This window comes from Mauremys reevesii, linkage group 18 (assembly GCF_016161935.1).
Source record: "Mauremys reevesii isolate NIE-2019 linkage group 18, ASM1616193v1, whole genome shotgun sequence".
NCBI classification, from domain to species: Eukaryota; Metazoa; Chordata; order Testudines; family Geoemydidae; genus Mauremys; species Mauremys reevesii.
This window is the reverse complement of record NC_052640.1, coordinates 5,790,006-5,808,934: the sequence shown is the minus strand read 5'-3', so window position 1 is coordinate 5,808,934 and position 18,929 is coordinate 5,790,006. Positions and strand designations below refer to the sequence as shown.

The 18,929-nt window shown below is 46.2% G+C and overlaps 1 protein-coding gene across 11 annotated transcripts in view; it reads left to right on the top strand.

Annotated features, from left to right (window-relative positions):
* Positions 1 to 18,929, top strand: part of CUX2 (cut like homeobox 2) — a 219,000-nt gene that overhangs the window by 98,273 nt on the left and 101,798 nt on the right. The window contains exon 1 of one of the 11 annotated variants that reach the window (XM_039505548.1): positions 18,305 to 18,320. The exons of the other annotated variants lie outside the window; for them this stretch is intronic. The gene's annotated coding sequence lies outside the window, so the exon portion shown is untranslated. Of the gene's footprint in view, positions 1 to 18,304; positions 18,321 to 18,929 lie in introns of those variants that run through there. 11 annotated transcript variants of the gene reach the window in all.

Below are 18,929 nucleotides of genomic sequence, written 5' to 3'. Positions count from 1 at the left end.
CACGTGGGCACATGGGGGTGTGGAGCCCAGGTTCCTTTCACTCCCCGCCCACCAGCATGGGGTGGAAGTAGCTGTTCTCTCCCCACGCAGACTGTAATGGTATGGGTAACACATGCAGGGATTTAAGGGGTCTCCTCACACCTCCCCTTCACAGATGCACTGGAGGGATCACAGCTGAGCCCTGAATAACACAGGTTGGGTTTTTTTGCAGTGTGCGACTTTATTAGCCCCCGGGTGGTGTGCAGGTTGAGATCTGTACTGCGCCCTGGGTGGTGCTACGTGCCTATGGCACTCGTCTCAGGTTTGGTTCACACAGGCTTCGGCAATGTAGCTTTGTCAAACATCTGGATGGTTCTGTCACTCACAGCACTGCCCGGGCAGCAAGTGAACAGCCTATGCCTGGCGGGGTTGTGTGTACGCGATTCAGCTACTTGCCTGGGGAAGGAGAAATATTTGTCTTTCACAAATAGTCAAAAAATTAGCCTTTGGATTTAGGGACCTGACTGAAAAGGCTCGTTTTCCTTTTCAACGTGTGTTTTTAAGCAGCTGGAATAGTCTGATTTTTATTCTGATTCTGTGCAAACGGCAACGTTTATGGGAGTGCTAGAAAGGTCTGTAATCTGTTGGTCATTATAGATATTGTGTGTATGAGAGAGAGATGTACGTGTATGTCTCTCGCGCACACACAGGCTTGGATTAAAGAAGTTTGGGACCCTGTGCACTATGGAAATTAGAGGGACAGAACATGTGAGATGCAAGATAATTACCATCCTAGGCTGAACTGCGGTGTCCCATCCCCTCTGACCTCCTGGGAACCGATTCTCAACCGGGGTGGTGCGTCGGACTTTCCCCGGGGCGTGGTGCATCGAGCCTTCTGATGGGGGTTACGGTAGAAGTGGGGGAGTCAAGCCCCGGGCTGCAGTGCCACTCACTAAGGTTTGGCCCGGCTGTTAGAACAGAGCGCCAACTGGGCCATCTTTGAGTGAGTGGCACCGTGATCTGACACACAGGGGTGCAGCACCACTCGGGAATTTTCCTGCAGTGGTCGGGGGACCCTTGAGATGGTGGCCCTGCGCAAGTGCAGCGAGTGCACGTTGGCTAATCCAGGCCTGCGTGCACACCCCCCAATATAGCCTATTGCACACCCCCCAATATAGCCTACGGTAAAACCACAAGAGTTGGCAACACCGGAGCAGTGTGTGTCCTGCTCATCCAGGAGTGACAGAAAGAGCAAGGGAGAGAGACTTGCTGGCCAGTATCAATATAGAAGCAGAGAACAGGACTGGAGGTGTTGGCTTTTGTGCCGAGATGCTGTTTTGAGGAGTAAGAGCCCTCTGTGCTCTACAATCTCCACTGTGCTGCTGCAGGTCAGTCAGAACCCGTGATCAAATTGCATTAATAGTATTGATGGCCAGGACTATTAATCTCTTCCAGATTTCCCTGGCGAAACTTCTGAAGCACTTTGAAGTTGAGGGGAACATTGATTGGTGGGCTCCTGCCTGACACACCTGGGAGGAGAGCGCCTCTCCCAGGTGTTCTAGGCTGGGGCACTCAGCATTCAGAAGCCTCGTTTGTAGGTGGAAGGTCTTGAGTCTTGCCCACATGCTCAGGATTTAGCTGATTGCCATATTTGGGGTTGGGAAGGAATTTTCCTCCAGGGCAGATTGGCAGAGGCCCTGGAGGTTTTTCGCCTTCCTCTGCAGCATGGGGCACGGGTCACTTGCTGGAGGATTCTCTGCAGCTTGAGGTCTTCAAACCACAATCTGAAGACTTCAATAACTCAGACATAGGTTAGGGGTTTGATACAGGAGCGGGTGGGTGAGATTCTGTGGCCTGCATTGTGCAGGAGGTCAGACTAGACGAGCATAATGGTCCCTTCTGAACTTAAAGTCTATGAGTCTGAGACATACCCGCTGGCCCCTTCTCAGTCTGATACACAGAGCAATGTGGTTTCTGCAAATGGTACTGTCTGGGGTGGGATGTTTGCCATCTCCTGGCCAACAGGAAAGAGGTAGGTGAAAACCAGCTCACGGAACTAGTGGCCAGTCCCCGAATAACAATCTGGTCTCTACGGCACTCCAGTGTAAAGCCAGTTCTTCTGAACCAAAGTCAGTTTGTTAACATGGCACCTGACAGCTCCATCCTGGTGGCTGCTCGGTGGGTATTTTTGTTGTTACAATGCCACAGAGCTTCATCTGGGCCATCTGAAACGCTAGCCAGGGTTACTGCCGCTGGCGTCAGCCTTGGGAGGGGAGCGGAGCCCGTAGACTTTCTCTCCCAGAGCCAGTCAGCAAACCAAGGCTCAACATGGTGAATTCCGTGCTATTTTGGGGTACATATCACCCCAGCCACCCTTTGTGGGGGGAAAAATCATGTCGGCTCCAGGGTTCTGAGTATGGGGGCAAACCAATTCCGAGTATAGTGATTCTGAGGGGAGGAAATGAACCCTACCCTCAGTCCCAGCCTTAGTGCCTGTGATGCTTGGGAAATGTGCCGGAGGCAGCCAGCTTCCATCCCCAGATCAGGTGCAGCGGTGCCAGTCAGCTGTGCAAGCATCCCTTAACTCTGGGTGAGTTCGGTCTACATTCGGTTGACGAGTCCCAGCTCTCACCAGATGAGGAATGAAAGGCAGAGACCAGGGTTTCCCATTCAATCCTGGGACCGCCAGTAAGGACGCTTGTTTGTGCCATTTGCACTCCCACCTGGACTCAGACAATGAGCTCCGTACATGTACCCCATCACTGAACAGTCATTGGACTGCAGCTAGGAGAGCGAACCCCTCTACTTTACCTTACACCGGCCTGCTCACCGCCATGGCTGCCTTGTGCCCACTGTACACTTGTTTTGCACACCCAGCGCATGCCAGCTTGGTGCAAGTCACACTCCAGATTTACACTGTTAATGGAGAGCAGAATTAGGCCCACTTACCCCCCGTGCGTAACATGCAGCACCATGAACATGGCAGGCGAATTTGGTCCTGAGATTGCTGTGGGAGCTGCAGTCACGTCTTCCTGTCTGCGTTCGCCTCCTGTTCCCCGGAGCTGAAAGTAGGCCTAGAGCATTGAACCATCCTGTGTCTCAAAGGAGACTGCACGCACTGAACTCAATGGAGCTGCACCGGCTCACACCGATGGGGCAAATTCCAGTCATTTACCCCCGGTGCAGCTTCCATTAAATTTAGCAGGAATTGTGTTCCTGTAACTAAGATCAGCATTCGGCCCACGGACAGGGATCCTCCCAGTACCTTAACCAGCCCAGTCCACACACCGATGTACGCAGAGCACATAGATCTATTTAGAAATGTAAGATCGCTTGCCTAGTTCAAAGTGAGCTGCAACTGGGAGTTTCAGCGTTTCGGTGCTAATATGGTAACAGAGTCTTATTGTATTAGCAATTTCCCATCAGATCATGTCATATTAGTATTGGATTGTATTAGTATTTGTTTTCACTAATGTGATGCGAAAGTTGCTAATATGATAAGACTTCTGCATTGTATTAGTGAAAACAAATATTAATACGATAGGATGGAAAATTGCTAATAAGAAACTAAGTTGCTAATCCGACATGATGGATCTCCTGGAGAAATGGGTTGTAGCTTTCCTGTACTTTTCCAGAACCACCTTCAACCGTGCTCAGAGGGGAAATGGTGAAGAACATCTCCACTGCGGCCTCATGCAAACCTTAGGCAGAGTTGGATCTAAATAGCCAAGATGACATTGTAGCCTGAATGCCCACCAACAGTCAGTGGTGGGGAGGGGCTGGTAGAGGATAATAATCATTAACAGCAATTCTAGGCCTGCTTAGAGGCAGTGGGCCAGAACCTGCTTGCCTTACCCCGATGCTGTTTACCTTGCTGAAGGGAGCAAGGGAGGGCTGGAGTGAATTGGATTTGCAGCAGTGGAAACATCTTCCTCCTTTCTACAGTTAAAAAGCGCAGTTATTAGTCTAGTGCACTAACCTTTGGCTGCTGTCTGCAGTGTGGTCAGTGGTTCAGAGCCACCGTTTGGCCCACGTTGTTCCCTGCAAAAGGCTTGGTGGTTTTTAAAGAGAAAACATCCATTATGCGAGTGTGAGGATTGACGCACTGAAGCTGCAATAGCCTGGCCTCCTGGTAATACGTGATTAGAGGATTCTTAAAACTCCACTTACTTCCTCTCTGGTACATAATGGCTCTTTTGGATTTCAAGTAGGATTTTATTTACTCCTTAATCCATAATAGTTGCTGAAGAAACACTGCACGGTCTGTACTTAGACCATTTCAGAGATGCATATTACACCCTGGCTGGAGCTCAGCGGTTGCAGGTGCTAGGTCTGGTTATGTAAACGTTTGGGCTTTTAAAATAATACTATGACAGGTCGTAGGTCTAGCATGCAAATATTGGAATAGCATCCCCTTCTGAAATGATGCTGAGATGTTGCTTGGCATGAACAGTGGCTGATATTGGGATCATCTAGGCCGGATTCGGGACCCGTTGGTGAGCAGTCCTTGTGTTAGTGGTCCCATTTGAAGTTTGTCCTTCCGAGAGGGAGCTGCACCGGCTTTACTCCACACTGCATGGAGCCAGTAACTCAACTGTGTTAATAAATCATTCATTGTAATATTTGTTTAAAGGACTTAAACTACAGGTAAGAGTCTGATATCCTTACTCATGTGGAGTAGCATCTTACTCCATAAGTAGCAGGATTACTTGTGGAGTAAGATGCTACTCAGTGTGAGTAAAATCATCAGAAACTGGCCCGTTGTAACAAACTACAATGGGTTAGATCCTTAGTTGGTGTAAATCGACATAGCTCTGTCAATGGAGCTACTTTGATTTACATCAGTTGAGGAATCTATCTTATCTATCTCCCTGCCAGGGATGTTGTGAAGGCCAAAAGTATAACTGGGTTCAAAAAAGAACTAGATAATTTCATGGAGGAAAGGTCCATCAGTGGCTCTTAGCCAAAGTGGTCTTGGAGGCGACCCCATGCTCCGGGTGTCCCTAAACCTCTGACTGCCAGAAGCTGGGACTGGATGACAGGACATGAATCATTCAGTAATTGCCCTGTTCTGTTCATTCCCTCTGAAGTTTCTGGCACTGGCCACTGTCGGAAGACAGGATAGTGGGATCGATAGGTCATTGGTCTGAGCCAGTATGGCCGTTCTTATGTTCTTATCTATCTAATCTATCAAATCAAATCAAACATTTGAAATCTGTGGGCTTGACTCTGATTTTCACCTCCCTTCTTTTCTATGGGATCAATTTAGTTACCTGGAGGAGCGACTTCTGATTTACACTGGTGTGAGTGACTTCCGAATTCAACCCAATGGAAGTTTTCCTATTAACTTCAAGGGCAGCAGAATGAGGTCCTGGAAATGGACATTAAACTTGTTTAAATAAAAAAAATATTGGAGCGAGCCTGCTTCATGTGCCTGGTTCCAAACTGGAGTGACTCATTTATGGTCAATTATAATTCTCTGATGAGAGAATTTAATAAAAGAATTGCTGACCTACTGTTAACTATAGTAGAGCAAATGGCATTGCTATAACTTCGGTTATATTGCTGCTAACATGGCACTGTCCACTGAGTCTGGTTGAATCATCTCCTAGAAAAGCCCATTAATTCCTTTTCTGTGTGGAAAATGCCGCGCTTTATTTTTTCCCCTCTTTTAAAAAACACTTTTTCTAGTGGTCTGCACTATAATGTTACAGAGACGCGATCCGATACTCATCGCACTTACATTGCTGTAATTCAGGAGTAACAGATCAGAACCTGAACCAGTGGGTGTGATTCTCCTCTCACTTGCACCAGCAACTATTTCTTTCAATGGAGTGACTCCTGATTTACCCCAGTGCACATGAGAGGAGAAACAGCCTGAGTGCCTTTCAGATAACAAGGCAAACTCATCACACCACATTCAAAATATGGTTGGATGCCAGCCATGTGGGGACACGTGAGCATCTTGCATTGATATATGGTACAGCATCCCATGGGCTTAATTGGGTTCTGTTACCCCTGTGGAATTCCAGTGTAACAGAGAGCCCAGTTTGGCCCATTAACCTTAACATTTACTGGTCATGCATTTCCTTCTGTGGCAAAATTCAGTTTAACGTGGCTAGCAGCATCCCCATCAATGCCCCTGCTGTGCTCTGTGGTGGAGTTGTTATTAATGTAGGAGACTACCGTGACACCAGTTTGACCACAAATTCCTTTATTAAATCTAATACTATTTCTGCTGTTGCTCTGAACACGTCTAATAAGCCTAAATACTAAGCAATTTACTACATCCAAACAGTAACAGGTATTTAAAGCATTTGATTGAAAGAGTCACAAATGGCCAGACCCAGGGGTGCTTAGACACATGTTGGTCGGCTCCAGCATGGTCAGGCAAGTATTAGCAATGACCCCCTTTAAGAGTTTACCTTTTTATACCTTTTAACAAACAAGTGATGTCATTGCCAATGAGCGGGCCTTAGCTAAGGTGAGATGAAGCCGTTTTTTTTATATCATCTTAAACTTGTACAGCCAATTATTTACTGCACCAGGTACCCAGGTAACTATGATTTCTTTCTGTTGCTTCAGCCCAAACCTTAAATAAGATACCAGTGGCGTTTGGAAGGGTCACTGCGAGATGAACACAACTCTTCTGTGTCATGATCTCATTCTTTCTGATCACCTGCTTTGGGCTTATTGCTCATGCTAATGTCCCAAAGCAATTTACAACCATAGTTCACCCAGGTCTAATGTGGGCCAATATTTTTACACTGTGGAGCTAAACTTAAGAGCTTGGCTACCCTTAAAAAATGTTGCTGCTTTTATTCTGCCGGTATAGTTACAGTGGCAAAAAAATCCCTAATGTGGTTGCAGTTATAAAAGTTCTTGTGCTGGTACAGGGTGAACCTCTCTAGTCCGGCACCCTCTGGATCTGACCGGTGCTGACCCAGAGAATTTGCCGAACCACGGGAGGTCAATACAGTACTGTAGTGAGCGGGTCTCTTTTTATTTTTATTTCACCGAGGCAGATAAACAGAACAACGTCCCGAGGTGCCCTTTTCCAATTTCTGCAACTATTCCACCTTTTGCTGTATCGATATTGACACGTGCTTCCGCTTAGCAGCATTGCCAACACTTCCACGGCTTGCTGGTCTCTTAGGCATATTTAGGGGTAAATTAGAGCGAAATAACAGCACAGAACACTGAGAGCCAGGACTGGCGGGACTTTGCCAGACCCCACCCACGATAAGCGGTCATCCGGCTAACTAAAATCATGCTGGACCACGGATGTTGCTGCACCAGAGAGTGCGGGACTAGAGGTTCAACCTGTATAACTTGTTCTGTTTCAGGAACCAAAATAAGCTATACCAGTAAAAGGACTCTTATACCGGTATAATTGCATCCATTCTAGGGTTTTTACTGGTAGGGGGTGATTTTTTTTTAAATCAACATAGTTCTAACTGACATTTATACAGTAAAATTTTGAAGTGTAAACCAGTCTCAATGTGGTCTGCCCTTGTCTCTTATCTGACTCTGTTCATCTCTCAAACATCTGGCAGAAATTGTAGAAACCCCGTGTCACAGGTTTAACACACGCACCAAATAACGAGCAAGCAGGCAGTTCATTGCTAGGTCCCCTTTTCAGTATGTATCTTAGCGAAGAGGCAACATAAAACTGATGGAGAGTCCTTGCTTTCACATTTAGCATGTTTAGGGGTCACTTCCTCCATCAGTGTGAACTCGCCAAGAGGAGAATAGATCCCTTGGTAAGCAGAATGGACATGAATTTATGGGCAGTGTTCAGTTCTAGCCCACTCTGAAAGAGATGACAGATAAATCAGCTTCTTAGGGAGCCAGGATTTCATGCTTTGTCTTTGGCGGTAGTGGATGTGGTGCGTTTGACAAAGATTGCCTCTGCGTTGTGATGAGCATGTTCTGACATAATAAGTAGTTTCCTAATTTTCTTCAAGGAATCTGAGCAAAATATCAATTTCTGTCATCAAGAGACAGAGTAGGCGAACCAGAACTAAATAAAAATAAACATTAAACAATTATTGGAATTTAGGTTTATTTTAAAAATCAGCAGGGTTGAGGGAACAAGCCACCTATTATCTAGAAAGAGCTATTGGGCTTTTTAACAACATGCTGCTTCTTGGCTGAGTCTGGGATTTGGCTATGTAAGTGGTGCCAACCCTGGATATTATTGATTAAAGATGATGCATCAACAGTGCAATTATATCGCAGTTTGTGCTCACTGTGGTAGCAGCGCTGGCCTCTCATTTGTCTGTATGAAGATTGCTTTGTTTACCTTGCTGTGCTGGATTTCATTTGCTATTTTCCCTGCGTTATTACTGGTTGTGGTTATCTTAGGAATTAAACGCACTGCGTTGCACAAACTTGATTTTCTTTTTGGTCTCTGACCTCCAGTGCTAGTTGCCGTCTGCCTTGACTGTAATATTATTTTAATTTGTGGTTTTTACCCAGTACTTCCTGTGCATACTGATAATTCAAGAGAAGTCAGTGCTTTTATCAGCCAAATCAATGCAAATAATGGGCAAATGTTACTGTACTTTTCCATAGTAATTGATCTGCCTGGATCTGATATTGCGTTGAAATATACAATTGGAGCAGCAATCCTACAGCCTGGCTTAAAAGAATATAATTACGTTGGGTTATAGGAAAATAAATTTCTTGTCTTGAAGCGTCACGTTCACAAGGAAGAAAGTAAACTTCAGTATTGAGAGGCTCTCGTTAGCCTCTTAGCCTCGGGTCCGTGATGCCCTGAAATGCCTCTTGCTAACATTCTTAGGTGGACAACAGGTAGGGGCCATGGATCGGTGACACGGCCTTTGGGTTTCCACTTGTGGTTCTGCAGAATTGGAATGAGGACAATGCATATTTTCCCCTCCCGCTCCCCACTGGGATTGTGAGACTGGCAGAGACCCTCCTTCGTGGGGTCCAGAGAGGGAGAAGCCCTGCTGGGGAGGCAGCCGAGGTCTGGGCGAAGCAGAGTTTGTTAGTGCGCTAGGAGGGGCTTGTGTGGCGTATGCTGGAGACGGGCAGCAGGGGGGTTGTTTCCATGCTCCTTAGGAGCAGCAGAGGTACACGCAAGCACCAGCCCAGGGGTGCCTTTCTGCCCAGCGTAGTGTTCAGTTGAAATGTCGGGGGTGCGTTCAGTGCTGGTGGCAGGAGCCAGCTGACAGCCCTGGAGTGCAAAGGCCTCGTTTCTCCATAGAACAGGCAGGCCCAGGTGGCAGCAGAGTGAGCTTTGCCAGCAGGCCTTGACCTCTCCTTGGAGGACCCAAATCTAGGCCTAGGGCCAGTTCAGGCTTCATGGCCCCTTCAGTCAATTATTGCCTTACCGAGGCTATCGACAGTCATTAGGGCTAGTTCTGGCAGGTAGGTTCTGACCACTGACTTACTGGACTGTGACCACCAAACTGCCATTAGAGGCTAGCAGCTTCCAGTCACTCCCAGCCTCGTATGCAGTTGAGCCGTTCTTTTCCAGGTCATTGCACTGGGGACGTCCTTGCTTGAAGATGGAGAGGGATTCCTGCTTCCCCCCAAGTGGGTTAGACTACGACATGACTCCCCTGCCACACAGCACAAGTCCTCCCTACAAAATGCTCACTAAGCTGTAAATAATAAAGTTGGAACATTTTTGCAAAGCATTTCCAGAAAATTTGAAGCAAACCTTAGGATGAAAGTTACGATGTAATCTAAATGTCTCTGCTCTCCAGCTTTCCACATGCATGGAACCTCACGGATACCTTGCGGGGATTGTGCATCTTAGAATCAGTCTATAATGCAATCAATTCTGTATATCCCCAGTGAAACAGCAACATTTATTTAACGTCTTTTATAGAGCAGCTGAGTTTTATCACAAATCACATTCCATTTCTATTCATCAGGGACCCCTTGAAGGCTAAAATGCACTTACTTTTCTCAGAGGAAATTTACCAATTCTTCAATAAAGACCCATTTGCCTCAGTATGTAAAATTGACACATTTATTGAATATTAAACATTTGTTGGTTTATTCCGTACTTCTTCCAACTTTATCTGCTGCCCTTAAAAGTCGTTAGGGGAAAGATATATCAAAGTTGCAATAAAGGCCTATTTATGTACAGAAAAGAGATGTTTAAATTTCCTGGAGAGACAGGTTTTCCCATTTGTTTGGAGATTGCTAAGGTACCGCTTGAATGTAGGTGGTAACATTAATCCTTGGAGTGACCTTGTTTTACTTCTGTTATCTTTGTCTTTGGTAAACAGTTGGTAGCCTTAGTCTCTCTTATGATTATTCTGAGGTTTTTATAAAAGCTTCAGTTTGTTGCATGAAGGTCTGGGTTGTATAATATTGCAAAAGGCACAGTAGTCTCCCAACTGTAAATTGAACTAATTAGCATGAGGTCCAATAAAACAAGTTTTTCTTTTATCACCGTTACTAAATGCTGCTGTTAATCAATTAAAATTTATTCTAGTCATTCTGTTTTTCCTGCGCTGTTGTGGGTTTTCGTTTAATGGCACTGTATATCTTGAACAATTTTGTTAATGTGGGAAAAGATTGAACTGTTACACTTAAGTTCTGAACTCCATGTACCCTTCCTGTAGTGAACAGTTGAGTGCATGGACCTCGATTTGTCCCCATTTTCTGCCATTAAGCCAGGTACCTCTGTATCTGGTTTACTGTTAGAATGAGGGGCATGGGATTTTTTTCTCTTTGTAATGGTGAGTGATTCTTCTTATCCTGAAAGCATAAGGATAAACACACATGGTTATCCTGGTGATGAGCAAAAGATTGCCATTGTTCATGGCAAATAATTAAGATCGCCACCTTTGAGTCTGATCCTGCCGTCATTACTCAAGCAACAGTAATTCAAAAGAATACTACAATAATTACCCAAAGCATTGACCTTATTGTGAGATGTAGTGTTTAGACCCACTACTTTGTAGCAAACAGCAGGTCTTTTTGCATACAGAAAAAATTTCCAGTGGTTTGAATGGGAGACCTGCCTGAGTAAAGACTAGGAAACCAGGTCCTTTGCTTATGTATCTTTCATTCAATTCCCTTTCCTGCTCCCCTCTTCTCTTTATTTAATTAACCTGGCTTAAGTGGAAATTGCAGACTTTTGTCAGATTGTCATGTATTCTGAATAATTGTTCCACCTATAGTAAATAACTAAAGGAGAATTGTTAGATTGGAAATTTACCCTCTGGTTACTTCCAGCTCTGCTGTGAGTGGACAAAGTCAGAACATCTTGTCTTGTGGAGAACTTTATAGACTATTGAACGTCAGCATTTCATGACTAGCCATTTAATGCCAACTGGTTTTAGGTCCCGATTTGTTGATCTGGAAGCACGTAGCAGTTTTGGATGAAGCCATTCCCCTGCATTGAGCTTTTCCCCTGCAGCGTTGTGATCCCAAATGGCCTGGTGCCAGCTCATGAGAACTAGAAAGTGAAACTGACCCATCCGGTTCCATTGGCCAAACTGATTGAAATTAAAGCATGAAACGAATCATGGGATTGGTGGCAAACATCCTGCCCTTCCCCCCTCGAAGTCTGTGGGAGGTGTGTCATTGACCTGTCTGGGCATTGGCTCAGACCCCACGTACCTTAGATTATAGCTGTGAGCTCAGTTCTCGGAATCTCTGGTGTAACTAACAGAACAAACAGAGTCTTACACTGATCATGCAGGTCCACTTTTCTAATGGACAATGTAAGAGATGCCCAGATCCTCCCCGCCAGCTTGCTCCTGTCGGCACCCAGGCGCAAACAATGGGCATCCAGGGACCTAGCTTTGCTACCTGCTATTATAGGGCTCATCTCCAAAAATCAGGTCCCTAAAGCTGCGATTTTCAAAGCTGCCTAAAATTGAGTAGCAAGCAGGTGTCTGCATCCTGCAAATGGCTTTGAAAATCTCTGTCTAGCTCTTAGCCAAGGATATTGCAATACAGGTAGCTCTGTTAAAAGCTCCCTGTGAGCTTCTCCCTGCACTGCCCCTTCTCAAAGGCAGCGCAGTTCCCCTGGAGTGAGGATGCTGAGATTTTAGGGGCACTTTCTCTATTACAGCAGTGCTCTCGTTTCTCGTTAGTTTATAAAACAAGCTGGCATAATAAATGTCATCTGAATAGAACTCTACTAAACATACTATGTCTTGAGTGTATAATAAAAATAACATACTGTTGCTTCTCGCTCCCTAGAAGTGCAGAAGTAGCCATAACATTGGCCTCCCCAGTGCTGGGGGGTAGAATGTGCTGCCGGCTTTTCCTGCATCAGAGCTCTGCCTGTGCTTGTCATTCATCCATTGCTTTTGCTGGCTCAAGTGTACACTAATTTCTCAGCCTCCTTTTTATTCCTTTTACTTTCTTTGCAAGAAACTGTGTAAAAACAGTGGGGCTCAATGGTCCCCCCCCATCCCTCCCCAGGGCAAGGGGTTTAAAGGCACAGTAGGCCTTTAAAAGGGGAGGCGGAGAGTTTAAAAAGTAACATTAGTTTGTTTTGTTTTTAAGATGGCCTCTGTGTCCTGAGCCTCAATGGATGACATGAGTATGGTGGGCGTTTCCGGAGCTTTCAAGCCGTCCGGTTCGGTCGCCATCGCCTTCGCCGTCCCTGTATTCTGGATAGCTTTGTAATCAGATGCTAGAGCAATGGCTGCGGTATTTTTCAGTTCCTTTTCCCTTCTCTGCATCACTCGCAGCCTGGAGGGCTGTGTGCCCCCTCTAACGCTAGAGGGTGCGCGCCTATTCAGCCAATCCCTTGCGAATGAAGTAGAGAGGGCATCAGTGCTGGCCTCTCACCCTGTTGTTGTTATAGGTGGTAATGGTAGCATCTAGAGGCCAGGGCTGCATTGTGTTAGGTGCTGTACAACCATAAAACAAAGAAAGAGCTTACATCTGCCACGTGGCGAGCTGGCTGCGGCACACAAAATGGTGCCTGGGTGCCTCTGAGAGCATGATGACGAGGTAGAAGAAAAGGGAGGTTTATTCATCATGAAGCAGGTATAAATTGGCCTCCCCCGCATAGTCTTTAGATAAAGAAGGGTAACAACGTTCCTTTCATGTTACTGAGGAAGAAATATCACAAAGCAGCGCTCTATAAAAATAACTTTTCCAGTGCACAGAAAGGCTCTTCTTTATGGGTGAGGGAAAGTGCTTAAAATGCTTAGAGGGAATAAACAGCTTTTAATGAAGTTACATTGCCACATAATGGGTATCATAAAATTGCCTTCATAGTACAGGGTCCCAGGATGGCTTTTATTATTGACTGAGTTGGAATCCTCTCTGTAAAGCTCCAGCAGCTGCAGAAAGGAGAATGCAAAGTCTTCTTAAATTACCTGATTGAAATAACTGGCGAAATATTCTGCTTTGCTGCTTTGTTGAAGGGAAAGCTGCCTGTGGGGTGGTCTGTCAGACCTGGTTTGCCGATTCTAAAGAACACAGGAGTTTCATTGCAGCAAAACAGATGTTCATCTTGTTTCTCTATCGGCTGTTTGATGAGAAATTTATTGCTCTTCTGCTGGGCTGGAGCTCCTCTGCTGTGGAGTCTATTAGCCAGACCAGCAGCTGGCAGGAAGCCAGGAAAGCACTGTTTTGATGAAACCCATGAAAGCTCTGGTTCGAAGGCGCCAGTAATAATGCATTGGCTAGACTCTTCTGATTGGGCAATTGATTGCTCTGATTTGATTTATTGATCAATACCCTCAAATTTGGCGTCTGAGAAGCTGAACTAATCTTTAACTGCTGTGAACATCTCTGCCTGGTGGAGAATTAGAACTGATAAGGAATGTATGAAAGGAATCTGAACTTATCTTAATCACACAGTGCCTCAGTCTGCCTTAGCCGAGAGAGAGTCTGTGTGCAGAACACAATCACCAGGCAGAACAGAGCAGATCTATAAATTGATGGAATTCAAAGCCTCCAGCATCGATTACCATTATAACAAACAGTGGCGCGCAGAATGTCTGATTATTTTTAGACAAAGATTCTGTGGTCTCAGCAGCAATTTTGCTGATGCTGTCACTGTGTCAGATGTCTGTTGTTGATTGCAATTAGCTGCAATACAAAAAAAAAATTAAAACTATCTCTGCCCATAGTTTTATTTCCATTTATTAAATCCCCTCCTTTGTTTGCCTTCTCGTAATGTCTACAGCTGGATGAAATATTGTGTTACCAGTAGAGATCTCCTATATTCAGTTGGGTGTAATCACTTTACAGATCATTAGATTATATCTGATATGGTTCAAATGATCCTGGGGAAATGTGGGACATTTACTCTGCTTTGTTTAAAACGGTCCCGGTTTTGGTCTGGAATGCTTTTGGTTTTCAAAACAGATCTCCAAACCTCCAGGTGGTTTAATTCTATTTAAAATACTGGTTTACTCCCCTCTCACCCCATCCCATCATTCCATGTTCCCTTCAGCAGTGAACGTTAGGTCTAATGAGGATCTGTTCTTTCTTTTTTTTAAATTTCGTTTGGAGTTGCAATGGCATAACACTGAATAGTTTCAAGAATTTAATTTTTTTTGAATGGAGCCCACATTTTGGAAGCATTCAGCAGTAAATCACACCTGAGAAGCAGGCTCCAGGTAACTGTGGATATGAACAAATTATCCAGAGCTCTGCAGTTTAGTGTTCCGTGGGGCTGTGTACTGGGATTCTTTCATTGCCAAGTTCATTCATCATCTTGATGATTTCCAGTTTATCTCTAGTTAGAGCCATTAGCCGAGTATCCTATATTGCACCACAGCTGTAAACTTGCGACTGTCTAGGGGGTGTCTGTGATTGACAATTCATAGCCGAACAAGAACATGTAGGACTTGTCTACACTATCAGAATGACTATGTGAAGGAAATGTGGCTTTAAAATAACCATTTTTAAAATGCCTTCCATGGCATAGCTTTGCTCCCTGCATGGACAGGCATAATGGCAATTAAAATGGGGTTTTGGAAACCCGTCTCGAAACTACTCAGATGCACCAGGGAAGGCCATAGCCAATGTAACTGTCTGTCCAGCACACACATAAGCTGTATGTCCAAGTGGAACATACAAGCTGGTGCTCGATAACTATCAGATGTGGTGGAAAAATGACCACTGGGCTGAGAGAATTGTATATTCCTTTGTTCCTTCTCAAGGAGAAACTTCCCTTTGGAGTTCAGAGGAGTCCAGACTTGCCTGCCTTGGAACAACAGACTGGGCACAAAGAGATTCCAAGAGAGTCCATGGAAAGGCCCTGCAGCCCCAGAGATTGGAGAAGGTGGAGGAGGATGTAAGAATTCAGAGCAGCTCAGACCATGAAGCCTCTGGGGGCTGCTTGGGTACCTCATATTCAGCCCCAGCACCTCATAACTTGCCTTCAACAGTGAGCATAGGCCTCCTGAGGTTAGCACAGAACCATGCTCCCATTCCTTCCCGAGAACAAGTGTCCTCCTCCAGGACTAGGCTCCAGCAGTGTAGTGCCTTGTTTCCATTGCTTGCTGAGATTTCCAGGATACTTAGCTACCGTTGGCTGTAATTAACATCAGAACAAACCCACTGGACAAATGTCACTTGGAATATATTGACACAGGGATGGGCTGGACTTAGTTATTCTGAAGATCAGCTTTCTTCTCCTCCTCGTCACCCCTGCCGCATCTCCTGCTTCTCCTCCTCGTCACCCCTGCCGCATTTCCTTTTCTCGCTGGATTTCATAGTTGTCTTCATAGGCGTAGTTTGACTTCTATATCCAGGGGCAGGGGGCAGCTCCAGTCAGGCCAACGGGATTGCATGGGCTGGGGGCAAATTCTGTGCCTGCCCTAGGCTTGCAATTTGGGGGGGCAATGCGCCTTGCCCCCCAAACTATATCCACGGTTGTCTTCTGAGATGTCCCACCCATATTTCACCTGCTGGACTTCCCGACCCTTTCTCTCTGTCTCTGAACAGCAGCCTCTAGTTCATGTAGCCTAAGCTGTGCGGGAGTTGAAGGCCATCTGGACTCCTGTAGGTCCCTTTAGGGAATCCTGTTAGATCCTGCTACACCCTACACAGATTTGGTCTAATGCTCTGAGGTACTTCATCGCACAGAACTCTACAGAGGCATAGCAATTAAAAATGGATGCCGGGAGCAAAGATGTCAGAAAGCAGCCACCTCCGTGTACACGCAGAAAAACTGGATGGGCAAAGTTGCATCAACATGTAGAACATTATATGTGATTCTATTACATCCTGCAAAGTGTGGGGGAAGAAAGAATGGAAGACATCATGGAGCATATAGACCTATGAAAAGTGTGTGTGGGGGGGAAATCAGCTGCTCTCCTTGCCCCATACTAGATGACACCCCTGGCCACTAATCAAAACCAGGACTCCGTTGTGCTAGATATTGTACGTGCATAATGAAAAGAAGGCCCCTCCCCTGTATAGCCGGTGCTCTATGTAGGGTGACCAGATAGCAAGCACGAAAAATAAGGCTGGGGCGGGAGGTAACAGGCCCCTGTATAAGACAAAGCCCTGAATATCAGGACTGTCCCTATAAAATCGGGACATCTGGTCACCCTAGTTCCACTGGTCCAGTGTATGTTACACATTGCCCTCCGTGTTCTAAGACTGTTATAGCTTTAGCTCAAATTGCAGCAATTCATGCTTTAGCTCGGAGGTCCTGGTTCAGTCTCTGGTGTGTTGGCCATGATGGTGTCTGTTTGATTTGCAGTGTGTAGTTAAAGTCGAGAGGCTAGTCCTGGGAATGGTTACTTACCCGTTAACCAAGTTCCATCCATGAGCACCGGGTCAAAGAGCAGATTGCCCAAAATAAACACCTTGTGCCTCGTTCCTGAGACCTTGACTAAGTTGTCCGAGATCTGACACTTGCCATTGGACACAACCTGCAGATTCAGGCAACAGAAGGCCATCTTCTTCCTGTGCATGTCTGCATGCTGTGCAGCTGATGGCGAATGCGCCATAGCATAGGAATTATGCATAGCTGGCAGCTGGTGTTTTTCTTTCTTTGGGAAATCTAATCTATTGATTAGCTTTCCTCAGAACAGCATCAATAGACTGTATAATGGCATCGCTGGTGCCTGTGGCGTCTCCCCCACCAGTCTGAAAACCCCCTGAAGCCAGGAAGCCTACATCAGCTATGTTGACTGCTGCAGCCCACGCATGGCTCCACCTGGTCTGAGATTCTGCTTCCCCTTGTCGTTCCTAGCAGAGCTATTGAAGGTTCTGCTCGTTAAACAAACACTTGTTGGAAGAGCCGTTCCATAGGGAGGTTGAGAAGAGGTTGCTTCAGCCATACGTTGTTTTGAGAGGGATCTTTTTCCTGTTCCTTCTCCTTGTCCTGCTCCTGCTCAGCTCCCTTCATCACCACCACCAGAGCTAGAGGAACATCCCGCTTCCCAAAGGGTTCCGTGAATGTGGGTGGCTGCCTGACAGCAGCGTTTTAGAGGGAAGTGAAATGCATAGTTGTCTGTCTGTCACTTTCTGCTGGAGTCCGTCGCCGTAATGCTTGAGCCAGACATGTGCTTTCATCATTTCTCCTGGATGGGCCATTTTGAGGACACTCTGCTCTCTCTCCCCTTTTTGCACAGGCAAGACTCCGACTCCTGGAGGAGTACAAAGGAGACTTGCGGGATGGTGTGGGTTGTGCTTGGTGAATTAGGTATCTTGTGCCAGCTGCACGCTAACTAACCCTTCTGGGCAAATCCCATGCATATTAACGAGAGGCTTGTGATTAATGTGTCTCCCTTGCTGGGTTTAATGCGGCTGATAAGACGGGAGTCCCTCAGTGGGGAAGGCAGAACTCCCAGCTGCTAAATGAATCAGATGCCATTTAGGTGAGTGAGTCAGTGGAAGTCCAGGAATAGGATTTCCTCCCCATCTCACTCTACAACCCAGCAGGACACCATCATTACCAAGTGGAAAGTGGAGTCTCACAGAGCCGCAGAACACCCCTGGCCTGCCTGTCATCACAACATTGGGGCAGTAAGTGCTGGCATCACATCACCATGGCACAAGACGTTGATGCAACATCATGCTTGTGTATCGGCCCGATTCCCCTCTTTATCCCCTCCTGGCTACTGAGGAGGGCTGGAGCATTTCCCCTCCTTGGCTGGTGGGCTCTGCTTGTGCGTGCACTGGGCAAGAGGGAGCTGTAAAATGAATCTGTCGCTACTGAGTCCATTGACTCATCCCTCCCTGCTCTGTCTGGGCGCACACACCAGCAAGGTCCCTACCATCATTCTGCCTAGACTGCCGGAGAGGGAGCGTGGTGTGTGTATGGGTGGACCCAAGAGCCACATGCATGCAACAAAGTGTCATCTGGAGTGCGGCGATGGGTCAGGTATCACGGACTGAACCCATTAGCCACACCGCAGGTAAATTTCCCATTAAAACGGTCCATGACCGTAGCTCTAAGGTTGGGGGGGGGGGGAAAGGGGGCTAGCTGATCGATTGCAATAATGAATTGCATCCCAGAAATAGTTCTGAATAGCTGTTTGGCTGCTGGTAGCTGAATTTAAAGTCCTGGTTGGCTTTGAGCCTCGTAACTACTTCTGTCAAACTGCAACAGCGTTCATCTGTAAAATATGCAGAAGCAAAGCTGAATCTTATTTAGCACTGTCTTAAGCATAGATCTGACCTCAGATGCCAGTGTCTTTAGGAATGGATGTCTTACAGTTGTCAAGAGCCCTGTTATATACTGCTGTTTTATTTATTTCTTCCTGGTTCAGTGGCCAGAGACTCCGTTCTAAGAAAATGACCCCCACCACCAGGCTGTACCTTGTCAAGAGGCATGGCGGGGTAAGACAGAGCGATCTAAGCTTGAGCAATCTTATTACTTCCCTTTTGAGCGCCACATCACTTTTAAAAATATTGTTTGGGATCCATTCTGAGCCTTAGCTGCTGCAGTTTTCTCAGGCACCTGTAAAAATGGGGTTTACTCCGTGCATTTTGACAAACGTTTGCCAGATTTTCTCTCCCCAGGC